The 15,622-nt window shown below is 47.2% G+C and overlaps 1 protein-coding gene and 1 long non-coding RNA gene across 8 annotated transcripts in view; both read right to left on the bottom strand.

Annotated features, from left to right (window-relative positions):
* The window catches only part of PEMT (phosphatidylethanolamine N-methyltransferase), a 96,481-nt gene that overhangs the window by 59,103 nt on the left and 21,756 nt on the right, over positions 1 to 15,622 (bottom strand). The gene's annotated exons all lie outside the window — the stretch shown is intronic.
* On the bottom strand, positions 12,548 to 15,089 carry LOC310749312. Its single transcript, XR_014541559.1, has 3 exons — positions 14,606 to 15,089; positions 13,237 to 13,327; positions 12,548 to 13,029 (listed from the first exon to the last, which is right to left on the bottom strand). It is a non-coding gene; the product is annotated as an uncharacterized lncRNA (long non-coding RNA).

The raw sequence follows: 15,622 nt of genomic DNA, 5'->3' as shown, positions 1-15,622 counted from the left end.
CGGCTTACTGCAAACGTACACTCCAACGCCAAATACAAACGAGGAGAGGTTTTGATTTCTCCTGCTCTGCGCTAATGTACCTGTCTAGGTCCTTACGTGGCCTCCATCACAATGACCCCAGGTCATGAGCAAAAACAACAGCAGCTATGACGGCCCTCGTGACCAGGTCGATTCTGGACAAACCTGTGCACATCGTATAATTGTTTATAGCTGTTCGGTGCAACTCTGTGTGTGGCGTAGATTGCGTCATTTTAGGGAGTGAAACCTAATTTTTACAAACCCCTTCAGCGAGGGGTCTTGAAAATAGGGTTTTTTGGGTGTGAGGAATTCAAATCTGCTATTACTTTTGTGACTAGACAATACTCAGCTTGCCTGATGAAGAAGCACATAAACTGCTTTCGGAAAACCAAAGAATTTTAATCGTGCCTTCTGAAAATGTCAGGTACTGCTAAATAATGACGATGACGAGTAAAAATAATATTACTGACTGCAAGTCCTTGACAATCGGGTTTAACAATTGCTATGCCATTTTGCACACATTTTGCTCATCAGGCAAAACCACCGTATTTTTCGCTCTATAAGACGCGCCAGACCACAAGACGCACCTAGTTTTTGGAGGAGGAAAACAAGAAAAAAAAAATATTCTGAATCTCAGAAGCCAGAACAGCAAGGGGGATCGCTGTGCAGTGAAAGCAGCAATCCCTCTTGCTGTTCTGGCTTCTGGGATAGCTGCGCAGCCTGCATTCGCTCCATAAGACGCGGACACATTTCCCCTTACTTTTTAGGAGGGAAAAAGTGAGTCTTATAGAGCAAAAAATACGGTAAATCATATTCGTTTAACCAAAATATCTTTTGAATTTGTGTTACAACTTCTTAGCACTCCTCGTTTTTCGGAATTTGAAAAATTCGGAACGCCCTGTCCCCTTTCAGAAAAATAAAGGTTCTGCTCAAAATGGGATTTAAGGCCAGCTGTATATCAGAGCAGGACATCTGCAGACTAAGGTGCCATCTGCACTACACATGCAAAGTAGTATTACAGCACTTTAGGCAGTCATGGCTTTCCCCAAGGAATTATGGGAATTGTAGCTGCAAAGGGTGCTGAGAGTTGTCAGGAGACCCCCCCCCCATTCCCCTCACAGAGCTACAGTTCCCAGAGTTCCCTGGGAAGAGGGACTGACTGTAAAGCCACTCTAGGAACTGTAGCTCTGTGGGGGGAACAGGGGCTTCCTAATAGCTCTCAGTCAACACCCTTAAGAAACTGTATTCAAGGGCAGCCCCATGTATAATGAATTGCCACAATCTGGAAGTGAGAGCTGCACCATAAAGAAGGCTGATCGCCAAAGAATTGATGCTTTTGAATTCTGGTGCTGGAGGAGACTCTTGAGAGTCCTATGGACTGCAAGAAGATCAAACCTCTCCATTCTTAAGGAAATCAGCCCTGAGTGCTCACTGGAAGGACAGATCCTGAAGCTGAGGCTCCAATACTTTGGTCACCTCATGAGAAGAGAAGACTCCCTGGGAAAGACCCTGGTGTTGGGAAAGATGGAGGGCACAAGGAGAAGGGGACGACAGAGGACGAGATGGTTGGACAGTGTTCTCAAAGCTACCAGCATGAGTTTGACCAAACTGCGGGAGGCAGTGGAAGACAGGAGTGCCTGGCGTGCTCTGGTCCATGGGGCCACGAAGAGTCGGACACGACTAAACAACAACAGCCATGCGCTTACATGATCATAGGCTACTTATGCCTGGCTGTCACCACCCAGATTTTTGCTTGGCTGGAATGTACACCACTGGTAGGCACGAGAGAACACAGCTCTAAAAGATCACAAAAAATGATGTGCAAAGCAGAACTGCATTTCTGGGACCTTCAGCCAGGCAAAAGCTTGTGTTACTTGGTTGACTGTGTTGGTCCCGAGGGCTAACCGTGTGGCGAGGTCCGAGTCCAGTCCGAGGTTGAGGGTGTGGTATGGAGGCTGTCTGTCAAAGCTGAAGCGGAGTCCAAGGCAAGGATTCGGGCGTGGTCAGGAACTCTGGCAGAAGAGCAGGACAGGGTGCAGGCAGGAACAGGCTACCAACAATGTTGCTCCCGCAACCTGGGACTGGGCTGGCTGGCTTTTATCTGCCCCGAGGCACAGGGTGACCACGATCCTCTGGTGACTCAGCGAGCACTCCTCCTGTGGCAACTTAGTTCCTTCCACCTCTCTGCCCTGAGCCTCTGCAGCTCAGGAGAGGCTGGAGGGTTACTGGACCCAGAGGCAACCTCACCTTCCCCTGACGGGGCTGAGAGTGGAGCACTTGCAGGCAATGGGTCCTCCATCACCTCAGGAGCCAGAGCAGACTCAGCTGGTGCCTGCACCTGAGGATCCAGCACAGGTGAGGACCCTTCAGGCTCAAGCCCCAGCCCCGGCTCAGCTGGTTCTGGAGGCGGGGAATCCTGTGCAGGCTGGGATTCCTCAGGTTCAGCCTCCGAATCCGAATCCCCGCCCATCACACTGACATTTTGGGCGTCTTATTGTGTGTATGAATGAGAACCCCAACGCACATTTCTGCATATAATTGGGTCCTGATGGCAGATCTGTTGCTGCGTCTTTAGAACTGAAGACCCAGAACGTCTAAGTCTGGTGTTCATCATCTACTGTAATGACAGGAGACGCAAAGGACACGTTCTCAGGCCGCATGACAAGATTGACAGGCATTGATTTTTGCATGATGAACTTCCCTGAGATGAGATTGATTTTCACACACACACCCCTCCGGCGACAAAGGAATTCTCTGATCTGGCACATGGATTTCTCATATGGGTCCCCGCAGTTCAAGAGAGGGAGGGATCCGATGTAAAGCAACAACTCCAGAAAACACTCAACTATCAGCCAAGAAAGCCAACAGGACACCAATTAACATCTAGACCAGCCACCCCCAACCTGGTGTCCTTCAGATATATCATTGGACCCGAACTCCCATCAACCAAAATGGGCAACCAAAATGGTCAAAGGCCTGGAAACGATGCCTTATGAGGAACGGCTAAGGGAGCTGGGCATGTTTAGCCTGGAGAAGAGGAGGTTAAGGGGTGATATGATAGCCATGTTCAAATATATAAAAGGATGTCACATAGAGGAGGGAGAAAGGTTGTTTTCTGCTGCTCCAGAGAAGCGGACACGGAGCAATGGATCCAAACTACAAGAAAGAAGATTCCACCTAAACATTAGGAAGAACTTCCTGACAGTGAGAGCTGTTCGACAGTGGAATTTGCTGCCAAGGAGTGTGGTGGAGTCTCCCTCTTTGGAGGTCTTTAAGCAGAGGCTTGACAACCATATGTCAGGAGTGCTCTGATGGTGTTTCCTGCTTGGCATGGGGTTGGACTCGATGGCCCTTGTGGTCTCTTCCAACTCTATGATTCTATGATTCTATTCTATGATTCTATGATTCCCGTCCATTGGCCATGCAGGCAGGGGCTGGTGGGAGTTGGAGTCCAATATATCTTGTTCAGCATCTTGTTCTCATAGAATCATAGCGCTGGAAGAGTAGCTGAGGGTCATCTACTCTAATCCTCTGCAATGCAGGAATAGGCAACTGTCCCTTTTGGGGATTGAACCTATGACCTTGGGAATATCAGCACCATGCTTTAACCAGCTGAGCTATCCACCAGTATCTATCCATTTATATAAAAATCCCCACTACAGTGGTACCTCTGGTTACGAACTTAATTCGTTCCAGAGGTCCGTTCTTAAGCTGAAACCGTTCTTATCCCGAGGAGCGCTTTCGCTAATGGGGCCTCCGGCGAGCAATTTCCGTTCACATCCTGGGGCAAAGTTCGCAACCAGGAGCAGCTACTTCCGGGTTAGGGAAGAGGCAAACTTTGAATATTGAAGGGCAACACAAGGGGAGACAGGTGCTAATATTATCTGGAAGCTGCCAGAGAAGAACAGGCCACTCGCCCCATCAAAACAGCATTGATCCCTGAGCTGTTGGGTGGGAGGGTGTATAGAGGACAACAACAACAACAACAACAACAACAGATAGGTAGCCGTGTTGGTCTGCCATAGTCAAAACAAATTTTTTTTTTTTCTTTCCAGTAGCACCTTAAAGACCAACTAAGTTAGTTCTTGGTATGAGCTTTCGTGTGCATGCACACGAAAGCTCATACCAAGAACTAACTTAGTTGGTCTTTAAGGTGCTACTGGAAAGAAAAAAAAATTTTTGTTTTAACAACAACAACATCAGTCTTTCTGCGTACATCATTGGTTCCAGGGATGCAGCCGAGTTCTTTTTTTTGGGGTAGTGAATTTCTCTATTTTTTCCAAAGTAATTTTTACAGTATTTGATTTTACAAATATAGAATTATTACAATACAAATTACACATCCATATTTTCAGACATTTCTCCAAATCTCTGGGCTTCCCATCTTCCCCTCCATGGGTCCTACTGTCCACCTTCTCAACTGCCAATTATTTCATAATCCATATTTTATATCTCTCCATGTTGTCCATAATATTTGCTACACTACAAGTGTTATTCGAATCCTGCTAATGTTTTCATCTGCTTACAGTGGCCTCCTAGATAAATTATTTTTAAAAAATCCCATTCTTATTGAAGAATTGCAGCTGGGTTCTTATGGCAAACAGACAGCAGCGAAAGGGTAGCAAGAGAAAGCCTTGATGATGTCCAAAGGCCCCAGCAGCCTTCAAGGATGCCGTTGACTAATGGAGGCAGGAAATAAGGAAAGGCTTCCGGAATGAGCAGGTGCATCATTGAAGGCAAAAGGGAGGAGTATGCTGGGATGCAGCCCCCGTGCTCAACAAAACAGATGAAGGAATTAGGAAAGATGCAGTCAGGAATGCTGCCAGCTCAGAACACAGAAGGCGAAGGCACAGAGATCTGGAATGAAAACAGGATCACTCCTCAGGCAAACACACCTCAAGAAATCCAGGAACGAGTTGCGTGCTCAAGGGTCACCGTTCCCTCCCGTCTTTCATGCATCACCACAACAAAAAACCTTCCACAACCATATTTGCTAATAATAATATATTTATACCCCCACCAATCTGGCTGGGTTTCCCCAGCTACTCTGGGTGGCTCCCAACAGAATATTAAAAACATGATAAAACATCAAACATTAAAAACTTCCCTAAACAGGGCGGCCTTCAGATGTCTTCTAAAAGTCTGGTAGTTGTTCTTCTCTTTGACATCTGATGGGAGGGCGTTCCACAGGGCAGGCGCCACTACCGAGAAGGCCCTCTGCCTGGTTCCCTGTAACTTGGCTTCTCGAAGTGAGGGAACCACCAGAAGGCCCTCGGAGCTGGACCTCAGTGTCCGGGCTGAATGATGGGGGTAGAGACGCTCCTTCAGGTCTACTGGGCCGAGGCCATTTAGGGCTTTAAAGGTCAACACCAACACTTTGAATTGTGCTCAGAAACGTACTGGGAGCCAACGTAGGTCTTTCAGGGCCGGTGTTATGTGGTCTCGGCGGCCGCTCCCAGTCACCAGTCTAGCTGCCGCATTCTGGATTAGTTGCAGTTTCCGCGTCACCTTCAAAGGCAGCCCCACGTATAGTACATCCTAAGCCTTCATTTGGCTTCTTTACTCCGCCACAAAGCAGCTCTGTAAGCAGCTCCAGGCAGGGAAATATCTGTGTTTCTCTTGCTTATGCTGCAACAAATCACACGGGCACTTGGCGCAGCAGAAGGAGAGACTGGGAATGGGGTGCTGTGTCTGGTAGCAGGAAAACCTAGGAGGATGAAGCAGACTCCTTAAACACAACGCCCCTTTATCGTTACTGGAAAAGCAAACTGCACTCTGGAGTTCTACAGCATGCAAACTACAGGAGCTCCAGAGGTCCACCCCTTGCATGCAGACACTGGAAGATTTGAGAACCATGGCCCTGATCCTGCTCTCACTCTCTCCACTTCTGATACCCAGCAACTTCCAACATTCAGCTTCTCTGGATATCTATGAGTTCTAGTTTTCTCTGAATGCAGCCCTCAGGCTGAAAGGGTTCATCAGCCTTAACCCGGAACCATAAATCTGTGTGTGTCTTTATGCTTACAGTGGTACCTTGGTTTTCAAACACCTTCATACTCAAACAACTTGGAACCCAAACACTGCAAACCCGGAAGTGTTCTGGTTTGTGAACTTTTTTCGGAAGCCGAACATCCTCCGTTTTGAGTGTTACACTGAGGTCTGTCTGGTTTTGCTATTTATTTTGCATTTTTGTGGCCTTTTTGTTTTTGTGACTGTGTGGAACCCAGTTCAGCTACTGATTGATTGATTGATTGATTGATTGACTGATTGATTGGTTGGTTGACTGAATGATTGTGTGACTGTAGTACACTGTTTATTGCTTTCATTTTATGGATCAATGGTCTCGTTAGATAGTAAAATGCATGTTAAATTGTTGTTTTAAAAGGTAAAGGACCCCTGACATTAAGTCCAGTCGCAGACGACTCTGGGTTGCAGCGCTCATCTCGCTTTGCAGGCCAAGGGAGCCGGCATTTGTCCGCAGACAGTTTTTCCAGGTCATGTGGTCAGCATGACTAAGCCATTTCTGGCACAACGGAACACAGAAACCAGAGCAGCGCACAGAAACGCCTTTTACCTTCCCACTGGAGTGGTACCTATTTATCTACTTGCACTTATTTTTTGTGTGCTTTCAAACTGATAGGTTGGCAGGAGCTGGGACCGAGCAACAGGAACTCACCCCGTCACGGGGATCCGAACCGCCGACTTTCTGATCAGCAAGCCCAAGAGGGTTAATCCATTTTGCATGACTTTCTATGGGAAAGCGCGCCTTGGTTTTGGAATGCTTTGGTTTTGGAATGGACTTCTGGAACAGATTAAGTTTGAGAACCAAGGTACCACTGCATAAGTGTCTTCTTTGTATTCTTCACACTCCTCTGCTTTTGTCTGAAGTCTGCAAGGGGAAAACAGTGAGAAGATGAAAAGTCTGCACAAATAAGTGTCATTTGCAGAACCAAATTAAGTATAGTCAACTGCATCCCGAGGCAGAAGAACTCGAACAAACAGTCCCTGACAGCCTTCCAGCCTGCTCTTTCCTAGAAAGCTGCTCGTCTCTGCGCTCTGACGTGGAGGACATGGATTCTGCTCAGATTCTCGGAGTCTGAAAGCAGTAATGATCAAAGTGCATCCAAGCAGAGATGATTCGTTTGCAGGGAAGAGGATACATTAAAGTTTCACTCGCATGGGGCACTTTTCTGAGTTTTTCAGGGATGGGTGCAGCCGGAGACAAACAAGGCATCCATTGAGAGGTGCGAGTGTCAGAAGGAAGGTACCGTATTTTTTGCTCTATAAGACTCACTTTTTCCCTCCTAAAAAGGGGAAATGTGTGTGCGTCTTATGGAGTGAATGCAGGCTGCGCAGCTATCCCAGAAGCCAGAACAGCAAGAGGGATTGCTGCTTTCACTGCGCAGCGATCCCTCTTGCTGTTCTGGCTTCTGAGATTCAGAATATTTTTTTTCTTGTTTTCCTCCTCCAAAAACTAGGTGCATCTTGTGGTCTGGTGCGTCTTATAGAGTGAAAAATATGGTATTTGTGCATCTTTAAAAGGCAGGATGCAGTCCGGGTGCAATGCTTTCGAGAAAGGAACAATTAAGAAGTGTGAACTCCTGCCAACCTAGCAGTTTGAAAGCACATCAAAGTGCAAGTAGATAAATAGGTACCACTCTGGCGGGAAGGTAAACGGCGTTTCCGTGCGCTGCTCCGGTTCGCCAGAAGCAGCTTAGTCATGCTGGCCACATGACCCGGAAGCTGTACGCCGGCTCCCTCGGCCTATAGAGCGGGATGAGTGCCGCAACCCCAGAGTCTGTCTTGACGGGACCTAATGGACCTTTTTAGCCATGGGAAGGAATCTCTCACACTAGGGGTTGGGGAAACTTTTCCCATCTCAAGGGGAATATTCTCTTTGGGGCAGCCTTCTGAGAGCTCCATATCATTTGTAACCTCTGTTTGAGTTTGTAATCTCTATTTGAGTTTATAATCCTTGTCAGAATACATACTTTTGAATGGATTAGTTTTTGTTACAATTGACTATTGATTTGTGAGTAGGGACCACTCCCACTATTGAAACTTTTATCGGCCAGAGTTCTTGGTGTGCTTTTTTCTTGGTATATTTAATAACAAGAACTCCAACTTATTTAATGTCCATATAAGTTCTGGGCAGGGCCAGAGGCACTAAGTGGGCGGAGGAACAGAGGAGACCAACTTCTGTGCTGCAGGCTATATTCCAGCCCAGCAAGAACCAGGAGTTTCTGAACACACACACTTCCCTTCTGGCAAACAGCTGGGAATTGTCACAATCCAATGGTGCCTTCCAGCCAGGCAAAAGAGATCCAAGGGTGGAGAGAGAGGGTGTCTTCTGGAGAGATTTGGGGAGGATGCAGGTTACACTGGGGGTGGGGTGAGGAGGGGAGGGAAGGGGCAGGAAGTTGCATCACGCAAGCGGAAATCCATGATCTCTGAAAGAAGGATGGAGCTATGTCAGAAGGAAGGCATTGGCCGGCTTCACGGTTTCCTCCCGCATTGTGATTTTTGCATAGAACACACACATATCATGATTCACAATACAGTGGTACCTCAGGTTAAGAACTTAATTCGTTTTGGAGGTCTGTTCTTAACCTGAAACTGTTCTTAACCTGAAGCACCACTTTAGCTAATGGGGCCTCCCGCTACCGCAGAGCCACCACCAAGTGATTGCTATTCTCATCCTGAAGCAAAGTTCTTAACCTGAGGTACTATTTCTGGGTTAGCAGAATCTGTAACCTGAAGCATCTGTAATCTGAGGTACCACTGTATACTACCCAGTCAAAAATTATGAAGCCGATATCATAATATGGACTTCAAACCGGTTTGGGACAATATATTGATATATCACCCAGTTCTATACCTATATAATACTGTTTTTTGTTTGTTTGTTTTTGCTGTTGTTTGATTATTACAGTCATACCTTGGAAGTCAAACGGAATCGGTTCCAGAAGTCCGTTCAACTTGCAAAACGTTCGAAAACCAAAGCGTGGCTTCTGATTGGCAGCTCCTGCAACCAATCAGAAGCCGCGAAAGCCTCGCTGGACATTCGGCTTCCAAAAATAGTTCACAAACTGGAACAGTCACTTCCGGGTTTGCGAAGTTCGGGAGCCAAAACATTCGAGAACTAAGCTGTTTGAAAACCAAGGTACGACCATACTTACTACAGTTAGGATTGCATTTTAAATCTGTTCAGTTCTATACCAGAGGCTGCTTTGAGCAAAGTTTGCCACAAGAAGTCGGGATGCAAATGTCTAAAACCAATCAGTCAATAAATTCCACAACAGCTCAGGGCCAGATGAAGGGAGCATCTGGACATGGTGAATATTGAGTTACTTTTCTTGTTTGCACCACTAGCGCTTCTGACCGGTTTTCTAATGTTCCTTAGACTCTGCAGTCCCAGTTGCATCACGGAGCTGTGAGGTTTCGAACAACATACCAGCCGGCTGCGCTAAATTTCATTCACACCAGAGGGTGTGGTGTGACACAACAATGCAGCGGTTCTCAACCTGTAGGTCCCCAGATGTTGTTGGACTACAACTCCCATCATCCCTGAGCTCTGGCCTTGCTAGCTAGGGGTGATGGGAGTTGTAGTTCAACAACCTCTGGGGACCCACAGGTTGAGAACTGCTGCAACAATGGGTATCAGTGGACAACATAGAGGCCAAAAAGAACTAACCAGCCGGTTGCAGGAATGACATAGATTAGGAGGGACTGAGGGGGCGGGACTTAACTTGGGGCAACACCACCATGTGAATACTGAATAAATAACGTGGTAAGAATTCTTTTTGGTTATCTGCTTTTTGACCGCCACAGGGGGAGGGATCGTAATTCCCTGAAGCCTTGACACTCAAATGAAACATGGAAGTTAAGAGCCAAGGAAATGGAACAAGCAACCTGACTTATAGTAAAAAGTAAAAAGCAGAGCCATCACCTTGCCAACAAAGGTCCGTATAGTAAAAGCCATGGTTTTCCCAGTAGTGATGTATGGAAGTGAGAGCTGGACCATCAAGAAGGCTGATCGCCGAAGAATTGATGCTTTTGAATTCTGGTGCTGGAGGAGACTCTTGAGAGTCCCATGGACTGCAAGAAGATCCAACCTCTCCATTCTGATGGAAATCAGCCCTGAGTGCTCACTGGAAGGACAGATCCTGAAGCTGAGGCTCCAATACTTTGGCCACCTCATGAGAAGAGAAGACTCCCTGGAAAAGACCCTGATGTTGGGAAAGATGGAGGGCACAAGGAGAAGGGGACGACAGAGGACGAGATGGTTGGACAGTGTTCTCGAAGCTACCAACATGAGTTTGACCAAACTGCGGGAGGCAGTAGAAGACAGGAGTGCCTGGCGTGGTCTGGTCCATGGGGTCACGAAGAGTCAGACACGACTAAACGACTAAACAACAACAACAACAACCTGACTTATTGAGAAGACGGCCCCCAGAAAGCTGCCATGACTGTCGCCTGCAAAATAGAATCCGCAAGGAGTTAAGGACAGAGTTGGCCGCAAATCCAGCCACCGCCGAAACTGAACAGACCCTTTCCTCAATGGAGAAGCAGCCCCCATTGCTCTTATTGTACTACCATCTAGAACCATGTTTCATTGTCAATGAGAAAGAGAGAGAGAATATAATTTTAATCGCTAGTAAAAATAGCAGGAGGAGGGCAGACCGGGGAACAGAACAAAAGGGGGGGAGGGAGAAAAAAGAAAAACATGTACTAATTAATTTGTACAAGCTGGCAATTAAGAGAAGATGATATTTGCATGAAATCTCTAATGAGCCTCTTTAAAATATGTCCTACGTGTAGTCCTATCGTATAGGAACGTTCAAGGTGTCTCTGCCGGCGAGGGAACACCAAGCAATCTTCATCAAACCAAGAGCCAATTAAGCGACGTTAATTAGGCTGCTTAAACAGTACTCAACTCGCTACTAACAATTACCCAAGATTATATGCCGCAATCACATTCCTTCTGAACGGGGAGAATACGTGATCGGGAGCCTTGTTTCTGAGTTAATTGTTTCCACCCTACAGTCTTTTCGGAGATGTCTCCTTCTGGCGGCATGGAATAAAGGCGATGCCAAAATATTGCACGTTCACAGAAACACACCATGGCTCTCAGGAGAGGAAGGGGACCACAACAGTGTCATAGTGTCGTACGGGGGCAGAAGGGCTGTTGCCCCAGACGCAACATTTGAGGGGCGCAAAATCCCAAAAGAAAAACAAACCACTTTGAGGTTTGTTTGGTTTTTTTAAAAAAACCATCAAGTGGTGTAAAAAAAAAGTGAAATAAATAATAATAAAATAAAATAAAAGGCTGCTGTCACTGTCCCCTCTCCAGCTTTCGTCTCCCTGCTGGGGAGACCCTTCCTCCCCCATCTCTGCTGTCACCTGGCCCTAACAGGAAGCACAATACCTGACTTGCCCCAGGCACTGGCAACCCTCGCTACGCCACTGGGCCACAGTCCAGTTCTCACTCCCCCGTTTTTTTAAAGGAAGTTTCTAGTCCTTATGAGTATGGAATTATGTCTGAAAGAGAGCGTGCTACACCCAGCAAAATCTCAGAAGCCACGGGAATCGGCTGAATCACGTCCCCAACAAACTGAGGGGCAGGACCACAGAAGCCGATTCGCCACGAACTGGATCAAACAACCTTTTGTTTCAAGGGGGGGGGGAGAGAACCTGCTATAGCACTGGGGACCACTGGGGAACATTTACTACCAGTTTCTGCTGCATGGGAGCATGTGCCAAAAAAGGGGGGCTTTTAAAAATAATCAAAGCTAGGTAATGAGACAGGCCTTTTAGCAAATCACATTGAAGACTATTAGAGAGATTAAAACCTTATCAAGCTATTACATCATGTGTGGATTTAAAGAGTGGGCTCATTGAGAAATAATCTCAGGGACAGGTGCAAAGGCAAAACAACATCCTAGACCTCATGAAACCTATATCTGTTTACTTTCTGAACGCCTCTTTTCCCTAGGTCAGATCCACATCAGGCTGAGGACAGTGAAGTCAATCCAGTCTAATTGATTTCCCCCGGCACAACTTTTTAGGCTATATTCATTCATGGACTGATAAGCCAAAGCCTCGTATTGTTGAATTTTCAAAAGTGAAAACAAAGCTCCTTTCGATATGAACAAAACAGCCAAGCTGCCAAGAAGGGAGAATAGTGGCCCAAAATGAACTCTGGGCTCTCTGTGGTCACTGACAGTCACAATCGCAAAATAATAAGCTCACTGGTTAAATACGGACGGGCATCTAGCAATGGTCAGGCAGCCAGTGCCTACAAGGACCACGGATGCAAGGAAGAGGTAAGGAAACCTGGGTTCAAAACCTGATTTTTCTCCTTCCTTTCTTTCTGGGAAAAGCATCGGGTCAGATAAAAGAAAGTGCTTCTTTGCGGAGCGCATAGTTAAATTGTGGAATTTGCAGCTGCAGGAGGCAGTGATGGCCACCAATTTAGATGGCTTTCAAAAGAGGATTAGACAGTGCTGGCTGTCACTGGCCACTAGCCACAATGCTTCGCCTCCACTGCTGGGGGGCAGAAAATTCTTCTGAATACTAGTTGCTGTTGCACTCAGGTCCATAACACCCCCCCCCCCAAGGGAAGAAGGCTCAGAGCCCAGGAAGTGGTGATGAGACGACAGTGAGTGGTCAGAGGGAGAAGACTGGGAGGAGGAGATGTTGGAAGCTGGAAGAGGCAACAGGGTTTAGTGAGCAAGAAGAGTCTGTGGTAGAGAGCAGACTAGCCTCAGAGGCAGGAGAGGAGGGGGCCCAGGAGACAAAGAAGAGGCAGGTTTCTGAAGAAGCCAGGGAGTCTCCCCTTCCTGCTACTCTTCTTTCCCCTGGTTTGCCAGAACTCTCAGAGAAATGAAAAGAGCAGAGCAGAGATCGGTCGCACGCCAACACAGTCTCTGATTGCTGGGGGGGGGGGGCGGACCATCACTGTCTCTCACACACAAAACATGGCAGAGAAAATTCCTCCTTTTCTGGGGGCTGTGAGGAAAAAAGAGAGAGAAATTTCAGGAAATCTCTCAGTAAGAAATGTCTTTCAGAGGAATTTCGGCTCACCACATATAGGGGCGAGTGAGGCATCCCCGCCTCGCCTCATGTTTGTAGTTTTGGGTCAGGCCGCACCTCACCAGGTCCCTGCCTTTCCCCCCTATTGAGAGTCACCTATTTCTTCATTTCAGCTTTGCTCACCTTGGGATGGGGGCAAGGAACTGCACCTCTTGCAAACCTTGTTTTGCTGCTGTTCTGGCGTCTGTCATTGCCCACACACTTTCAAGCATACCTTCATAAGGGACAGAAACTTGCCCTTAGTAAAAAGATAGTGGAGACTGAATTTGTACCCAACACCACCTCCATGGTTTTTTTTCTTTGCACGCACAGGGAATTGCAAATTGCCCCCACCCAGCCCTGCTTATCAGCAATTCAATCTTCCTGCCCCACACCTCCCACAATCGTATAAATTGACTTTTTTGAAGACTGTGGGAGCTGCACGTTTGTGTCTAATAGGTTCCAGGAGAGCGCTCTAACTAGACTGAGCGGCTTCTGCCACGTGAAGGTGTCCAATCTTCGAGGGTTGCTGGCTAATTGCTGAATTTCAGACAGAGGACCCATTCCTCATTTCCGCGTCTTAGGGAGCTATTGCGTCAGGTGAAATCTCTCTTACCTGTTCCATCCTAAAAGCACGTGAGACAGGAGCCCAAGGGGCTTCATCAATCAATGAGCTGGAGACGGAAGGCCCTGGTGAGTGTTATTATTTCAGGAGAGCTTCCTGAAGATTTCGTTTCTGTCTCCTGTCAAACAGCGACCTGCCCTCGCATAAGGCAAGGCAGGACCCGAGAACTGTCACCTGCACACATGCAGAACCTTCAAACGGAGGAAGCAATTAAATAATGTTCAGCAAGAACACAACTCACAGGAAACACCTTCCCAATGGAGCCGAGAAGCTATAGCAGAGAGTTTTGCATTGATTGAGGCCTCTGAGAGTTTGGGAGGAAGAGGAACAGGATGCGTCCGGCTGGAAGCATAATCCGATGAGCAATAACACAACGGCACCTACTCTGGCAATGTGCTCCCCCCTCTACTGTTCCGTTTCTCAGGGTTAGAAACTCAGATATATACATAAATTAGGCACTAAGTGGCTCCCTAAACCAATGTTGCAGTAGCCATTTTGGGGCAATGTGGGAATGTTGTGGATAGCAGGGGAGGATATATTGATTAAATAGTATCCTTCCTAACTCAGGCTAGTGAGTTTATTCATGCAGCAGAGTACATTCCCCTCTTTACAAAGCAGGAAGCTAGTTGCAGATTCGTTAGAACAGGCATAGGCAAACTCAGCCCTCCAAATGTTTTGGGACTACAACTCCCATCCTCCCTAGCTAACAGGACCAGTGGTCAGGGATCATGGGAACTGTAGTCTCAAAACATCTGGCGTGCCGGGTTTGCCTATGCCTGCATTAGAATCTCTTAAGTTCTATTATTCCTGGTGAGACCCCTTTGATTCCCTCCTAAAAGAATAAAGACACAACAGTCTTCTTTTGAAAGTAATAAGAAGTTTCCTCACATTCAGTTCACAGCTGGATCCCTGAAGGCAGGCTTTAGCTTAGAGTTACAGAAGAGGGTTTGAGTTCATCCTATATGGGAACTCATCCCACATGCTGCTGGCTGAGAGCCAGCAGTGCAGTCCAAGAGAAGAAAGGGCATCAAAAGAGGAAGGTAGCCGCATGACTGGACTTTTCGTTAGGTCTGGAAGGGTCACGCCCACCTACCTGGTCACATGCAAAGGAAGGATGCTCCAGACCAGGTGTAACAGGAAGTTCAACTGGCTGGACCAACATTCCCCTGCATGTCTGCGCTAGGCAAACAGGAAATGTTGTATTTGACTGCACATGTTACATCCCACAGGCAAGACAGTTCTAAAGCCTTATTTTGCAAGTGATGGACTGACGGTGATTTATTCTCAGTTAAACATCTGGATAGTTCAGATGACCACCTTGGGCTACAGCTTGAGAACTTTGAGAACTTAAAGAAGAAAAGTCGCTTGATCCAGGGACACTCCAAATATATATAGGCCGGTTTCTATTTATTTTTCTTAATACTGACACGGACCATTTTTAGCACTGGAATATTCTTCACAACTGTGAGCAGGGCACTGGGGTGGGGGAAATAAAGGCAAGCTGCAACAATTCTCTAAAATGATTGCTGCTCCTGCTGCAGGCTGCACAGAAGCAGCATTTTGGCTCCTGAAATCCAGGTATGCACACGCCTCGTTATGCACCCTTTCCCATATGCATTTTTGTACACATCTCATCTTTGCAGGTAAGGGACGCAGGTGGCGCTGTGGGTTAAAACACAGAGCCTAGGACTTGCCGATCAGAAGGTCAGCGGTTTGAATCACCGCAACGGGGTGAGCTCCCGCTGCTCGGTCCCTGCTCCTGCCAACCTAGCAGTTCAAAAGTACGTCAAAGTGCAAGTAGATAAATAGGTACCACTCCGGCGGGAAGGTAAACGGCGTTTCCGTGCGCTGTTCTGGTTCGCCAGAAGCGGCTTAGTCATGCTGGCCACATGACCCGGAGGCTGT

Source organism: Podarcis filfolensis, assembly GCF_964270895.1.
Source record: "Podarcis filfolensis genome assembly, chromosome: 14".
Classification (NCBI taxonomy): Eukaryota; Metazoa; Chordata; class Lepidosauria; order Squamata; family Lacertidae; genus Podarcis; species Podarcis filfolensis.
This window is presented reverse-complemented; position numbering and strand designations above follow the sequence as displayed.